Source organism: Chenopodium album, chromosome 23 (assembly GCF_948465745.1).
Source record: "Chenopodium album chromosome 23, dcCheAlbu1.1, whole genome shotgun sequence".
NCBI classification, from domain to species: Eukaryota; Viridiplantae; Streptophyta; class Magnoliopsida; order Caryophyllales; family Amaranthaceae; genus Chenopodium; species Chenopodium album.
The window spans coordinates 15,537,995-15,544,855 of record NC_137856.1 but is presented as its reverse complement, the minus strand read 5'-3'; the positions used below and the strand labels follow the sequence as shown (position 1 = coordinate 15,544,855).

Genomic DNA, 6,861 nt, shown 5'->3' with positions numbered 1-6,861 from the left:
GTGTCCCGTGCGCACCATTCTCTCTCCTCCGAGCACCCGCACCTACGAGGGTCTATTTTTGGGCGTCAATACCGACCTCCTCTTTGTATATATAGTTATTTCTCCCTATTTTTAGTAAGAAGTTTTAGAGAGAAACTCAAGAACTTTATAGAGAGAAACTCATGATTTTTGGTGATTGCTCAAGAATTCCTCATTGTTATTGATCTTTAGATCAATGTTTTGTAAGAATCTTCTTCTTGATTTCAATACAAGTTTTATTCTAGTTGATTTCATTTGTTTTCCATGTTATTGATGATTGATTGAAGCTTGTTTGATGATTGATTGTAGTTTAATTGAATTTTGATTGATTATTGGTTTAATCTTTGATTTCAATTATGTTGATGATAAAATTAATGATTGTTGTAGTTTTGATCTTGATTCCTATGGCTAGTGAGTAGTTTTCTAGCTAGGGAAATGGTGAAGCATGTTTGAGTGATGGATTAGAGTAATTTGGGGATAATTGATGGAGTTGATGATATGATTAAATTTGGTTGATAATTCATGTGCATGTGTGTGATTAATTGAAGTTTGGCCATCTTTGATTATTGCACTAGATTGCATTGTGAGCTTGCGATGATACGGACCATTGATTATTAACTTGCAATTTCACGATTGAGGTGCTTTGTGACGTTCCCTAGGTAGTGTTTAGCGTAGTTGATGCTAGTTAGAGCTCTAGGTGAACTATCTTGGTATGCTCTTTTGGATACATGATGATCTTCCTTCATATCACTCAACTTAGTCGATTTGACCTCCTAATTTACCATTTTCCATTACGATTACATGTGAATCCATTGCCCTAGTGTCTTTAGATTGATTCCATACAAGTTCTAGCATTGTGCATTCGACCTCCATTCCTTTGGGTTCGACCTTGACTTACCACTACACTAAATAGGGGTTTGTTAAGTTACAAATTTTGTTTGATTGGGTGGGGTGGTAGCCCAACGACCTACCGTTCTCCTTCCCATTTAAATGGCGTCGTTGCCGGGGAATGGTGCTTTGAGTGCATGTTGTTGTTGAGTCTATTTCATTTTATTTGCAAAATACAAAAAGATTTTACACTTTAGGCTACACTTGTTGCCGTGCTACTTATATTTTCTTTGAGTTTTGTATGCATAGGTCCCAAGATCGCTCATTTGTTCCCTTTGATCCGGAGATTGAAAGAACTCTCTCAAGGAGGAGAGTAGCAAACAAGACTTTGGATTATAGTTCCTCAAGCGAAGGAGAGATTGAACAAGAGCAAGTCATGGGAGAACAACCAAGAGTTGCCTTGAAAGAATTGGGAGTACCCGGTGCATATAGGTTCGAGAGCGGCATAGCTCCACCTACAACACCGGCAAACGACTTTGAAATTCGGCCGGCAATGATCACCCTAATTGAGAGGAGACAATATAGTGGAGCAAAGAACGAGAGCCCATTGAACCATCTTAAGGAGTTTGAAAAATATTGCAACACGATCAAGGTTAATGGAGTGTCTCAAGAATTCATCCGCCTTAAGTTGTTCCCATTCTCCCTCATAGGAAGGTCTTTGGAATAGCTAGACAAAGAGGTGAAGCCCAATTCATTGAGAACTTGGGATGATGTCACTAAAGCTTTCTTGTCCCGTTTCTATCCTCAAAAGAAAACGGCGGAGGCAAGGGCTTTAATTCAAGGATTCAAGCAAAAGCCAAATGAGAGTCTTTATGAAGCATGGGAGAGATTCAAGGAGTACCAAAGAGAATGTCCTCACCACTGAATTCCAACATATCAATTGATCCAAATCTTCTATGTTGGTTTGAGTCTTCAAGGCAAGGCATGTCTTGATGGAGGGGCCGGTGGTCCAATCATGAACATAACCGAAGAAGAAGTTGTGGACATAATAGTGGATCTGGTGACTTACTATAGAGATTGGCAAGATGGGGAAAGAGATTCTTCAAGCAAGCAATCTTCGTTGTACTCGGTGGACCATCTCAATGCCATCAACAATCTTTCCTCTAAAATGACAAACTTGGGAAAGGAGATGACGGCTATCAAGGCCAAATTGGAGAGTGTTTCTTCCTCTTCCCAAGCTCCAAATCTTCCCTCCCAAATCAAGGGGAGAGGTACTTCTTCTAACTCTCAAACTCCTTCTACTTCACATAATATGCCTATGGGATGTTTGTTTTGTGATGTATGTGGATCATATGACCATGATTCTAGCAATTGCAACAATGAATGTGTTGATGAGTTTGAGAACAATGAGTGTGAACATGTTAATTTTGTGTCAAACAACAATGTTCAAAGGTTTGATAATCAAAGAGGTCAATGGAATAGGAATTACCAAAACCAAGGCAATTTTGACAACTATAATCATGGTGGTGGTTATAGGAACCAAGGGAATCAAGGTTCTCGTGGTAACCATAACCAAGGTTATAGTGGCCAAAATCAAAGCCAAAATTATGGTAATCAAAACCAAGGCTATGGTAATCAAAACCAAGGTTATGGAAATCATAACCAAGGTAATGGTAACCATAATCATGGTGGTGGTAACCATAATCAAGGTTATAGGGGTAATTGGAACAATCAAGGAAGGGGAAATTTTCAAAACAATGCTCAAAGAGGTCCCCCACCCGGATTTGTTCCAAAGACTCAAGGTGAAAATTCCTATTCACAACCTTCTTCTCCTAGGACTACTTTGGAGGAATTGATTGATAATCAAACCAAGATCATTAACACCTATATGGCGGTTAGTGATAAGAAATTCAATGAGATGATGACCCACAATAAGATGCTTGAGACTCAAATTACCTAATTAGCAAGCACTATTAAGGATTATGCTAGTCCTTCATCTTTGCCTTCCCAAGGAGTTGAACCAAAGAAACCCGTGTACTCTATTGCCACAAGTGGTGGAAATGACTTTAATGAGGGAGTTTCTTGTTCAAAAGAGGAAAGAGATGAGAATGGTGCTATGGAGAATGAAGTGGAGAGGGTTGAGTCCAAGTAAATTTATTGTGAGGGTGAGGAAAAAGAAGAATGTGTTGTTGAAAAGATGAGTGAGGTAGAGAGATTTCCCGATCTACCATACCCCCAAAAATACTTGAGATTCAAAATGGATGAGCAATTTGGGAAGTTCCTTGAAGTTCTTAAGGAAGTCCATGATTCCACACCCTCTACCGAGCCAATTCCCGATATGCCTAAGTACTCCAAGTTCCATAAGGAGGTACTAGAGGAGAAGGAAGATTTTGATGAGGGTAGTTTGGTGGAAGGAGGGAAGTGTTTTAGTGCTCTTATCCATGGTGAGCTCTCGGAGAAAATGGAAGATCCGGGGAATTTTTCAGTCCCTTGTCAAATCAAGAAAATGGTTTTTGAGAATGCTTTGTGTGATCTAGGGGCTAGTGTGAGTATTATGCCCTTTTCAGTTTTCAAGAGGCTAAATCTAGGTGAGCTTCAACCATCTAATATAACACTTCAATTGGCCAATCGCTCTATTAAGCTTCCTAAGGGAAGAATTGATGATGTCCCTTTAAAGATTGGAGAGTTTGTCTTTCCCGTGGATTTTGTTGTTTTGGAGATTGAGGAGGATGAGCATATTCCAATCATTCTAGGGAGGCCTTTCTTAGCCACCTCGGGAGCCTTAATAGATGAGAAGGGAGGCCAAATCACTTTGAGATGTGGAAAATTGGAAGAGAGTTTTAAGTTGAAGCCAATGCATGAGTCCTTATCTTGTGTGCAAGATATAGCATGTGCTAGTCTTTCTCGTTCCATTGATGATGTGTGCATGGTTGATTCTTCTACTAACGATGTTTTTGAGATTGTTGATAATGTGTGCAAGTCTTAATGATGTTAGTGAAGAAGAATTTGTAATTCAAAAGCCAAGGGATGAGAAAGAAATTGAGATTCCAAATTGGTTCAAGCTTAATTCTCAAGATAAGGAGAAAGCTTCCATGATTAAATATGTTGAAGTCAAGCCGAAGAAAAAGGCCCGTGACTCGAAGAAAGCAAGAAAAAGAAAGAAGTTGAGAAAGGAGAAGGAAGAATTTGAAAAGAATTTTGTGAAGGTTTCATTAAGCAACGATGAGAAGTTGCTCAAAATTGAAGAAGATTTTGCTCTATCAACTACCTTGAAGAAGGTTGTATTCATTGACCCTCCATGATTTGGAGGAAGGGTCGAGCTTAGGACCTTAAGCAAGCGCTTCCCGGGAGGCAACCCGGAGTTTCTAACTTTTCCTTTTGATTTTCGAATTTTCTTAATTTTGTTTCTTTTATTACTTTGTCTTTTCTTTCACTTTTCTACTTAATTGGATTTTTAGGATGACCTTTTGCGGGATAGGAATTCTACAAGTAGGGATGATGGATGGAAGGTGTTCATGGCACAAATCACATTTTGTTCGATTTTATTCGAAATTTGAGGTAAAAAGGGTAAGAATTTTAGAGAGGTAAGATAGGAAATTCATGTTTTGAAAGTTGGAGGAAATTGATACTTAGTGAGTTTTTGTGGTGAGCACATGAATTTTCAACTTTGAGGGCATTGAAAATGATTTTAGCTACTGCCTATGTTGTTCCTCATCACCATTATGATTCATGTGCGCACCAAAATAGGCAGTAAGTATCAAATTTTTGAGAAAAAGAAGGAAGGGGCACGCACAGGGATGTGCGGCCGCACACGAGGCATGTGCGGGCGCACAGCCTGCGTGTGCGGGCGCACATCAGCTCTGTGCGGCCGCACGTTGCTGGACGTGCAATATATCCTTCTTCATCTTCTTTCCTCCCTTCATTTCCTCATTTCCTCTAACTACCTCACGGCTTCCCCTTCCAAAATCCTCCCTTGTGCGCACTCCTCACAAACCATTCACCATCTTAAATCCTTCAAATCCTAACTAAAATCACTCCATTTTCAATCAAAATGACTCACAATCCTTTCTACACTACAAATTCTTCACAAATTGACCCAAATTTCACTCACTCTCTCTCCTACTCTTGGTGGCCGAATTTGGGGCTTTCTTTGTGGGATCAAATTGGTTGATCTAAATCGGTTAATCTTGCTTCTTTTATGGTATAATCACTAATTATTTCTTTAATTTTGCCATTTATATCATAATTTTGCATAGATTGATAATTTATATCATAATAGTGTAGTATTGATTTGGTGATTTTTGATGCATGATCTTGATATTGGTTGTGATTTGGTGATGTTTATTGATTGATTTTGCATAACATTGTATTGTTTGTTGATTTTGGTATTGGTCTTGTGGTTGTTCTTGGATTGTTGAAAGGAAGTTTTTCTTGGATTATTGGTGTTGTTCTCATCATTTTTGTTGGATATTGGTGATCTTTCTGGCCTCTCAAAATGTCTAAATACCTCAAGAAACTCACCAAGAATCGGAAAACCGATGTTAGCATCGATGAACCTCCTCGCCCAAGTACCTCCTCTAGGCCTAGTACATCTTCTAGGCCTAGTACTTCCAACCCCTCCTCCACTCAAACACGACCCCCAACCTCTCTACCCAACAAGAAAAACTTCACCGACAAAAAAAAGACCTTCTACCAAAATTTAAAGGAAGAAAGAATCCTAAAACAAACCCGCCACTACTTCCAACCCGATATGGTGAAATTGGGAATTGATAATGATGTGCGGTCGTTGCTCCTAAATCTCCGATTGGGTTCTTTCATCACCGATGCCTACCGCACCTACAAGGAGCCTACTTTGGAGTTCTTGGCTACCTTGGAGCTTGTACCCGTAGGAGGGGTATATAGGGTGCGCTTCCAATTGTTCAACCACATCTTCGACCACTCATTGGAAGAGTTCAACGCCGCTTTGTATTTTGATCCCCACGGGGATATTGTAAACGTTGAACATTACATCTTCCCGGAGTATGATCAAAAGTCATGGTGGAAAGACATCTCAGGTGGTACCGAGTTTATCACCAACAAGGCTAAGATCTCATCGGTGTACCAACCTTGTCTTAGGGTTGTACACCGTCTTTTGGGCTATGTTTTGTTCCCCAAACAAGAATTGGGGAAGTTGAGCAAGTTGGAGCTCAAGGTCCTATGGTTGTCTACCCGCCCGGAGTATGTGGGCCGGTTAAACTTGGGGTATATCTTTGCCCAATATTGTTTGGACCTTCGCAAGAGGAGTACGGGAGAGATCCCATGCGGGGGCATGGTAACTAGGCTGTTGACTCACCTTTGCCTCAATGCTTATCTCCCGTTTTGTAAGGAGATCGGGGATAGTACTTCCATCTACCTCGATATGCAACAATTAGGTCAAATCCAATTCATCTCCAAGGGCTATAGAGAAGGGAGATATGAGTGGCTTAGAGGCAACGAGCATCGGTGCTACTTACCTAACCCCGGCTTGACTTCTTTGGCTCGGATCCCCAACAATGTGTGGCATGTCCCCAAGTCCTTTCGGCATCCTAACTTCGACTCCGATGAGAATGAGGAAGAAGATGATGAAGAGGAACAACATCAACAACAACAACAACAATATTCTCCACAACAACAAGCTCCTCAAGAGCAAGAGCAAGAGCAAGGGCAACATGCTTATGCCAATGCGGATTTGAAGGCTCTTAGTGAGCAAATGAGTGGATTGAAAATCCACGTGGATGGCATGTATGATCAAGACTTTGGGGCCATCTATGAGCAAGTAAGAGGTATTCAAGAGATGCAACAAGGTATGTTTGCACAACAACAACAAATTTATGAGGCGGAAGTTAACCGTGGGAACATTACTCTCCCGGTTAACTATCCGTACTTCCCGCCCCAAAAAGGTCCTCTACCTTCGTATGGGCATCCTTATTGGTCGGGGCCTTCTAACCCCGACACCGAGCGTCACTACTATCCGGACGAGCACGGTAACTATGATTA

General features: G+C 40.7%; 1 non-coding gene across 1 annotated transcript; it reads right to left on the bottom strand.

Annotated features, from left to right (window-relative positions):
- Positions 1-1,667: 1,667 nt before the first annotated feature.
- On the bottom strand, positions 1,668-1,773 carry LOC145609902 (small nucleolar RNA R71). Its single transcript, XR_014106171.1, has one exon. It is a non-coding gene; the product is annotated as a small nucleolar RNA R71 (small nucleolar RNA).
- Between the last annotated feature and the right edge of the window lie 5,088 nt (positions 1,774-6,861).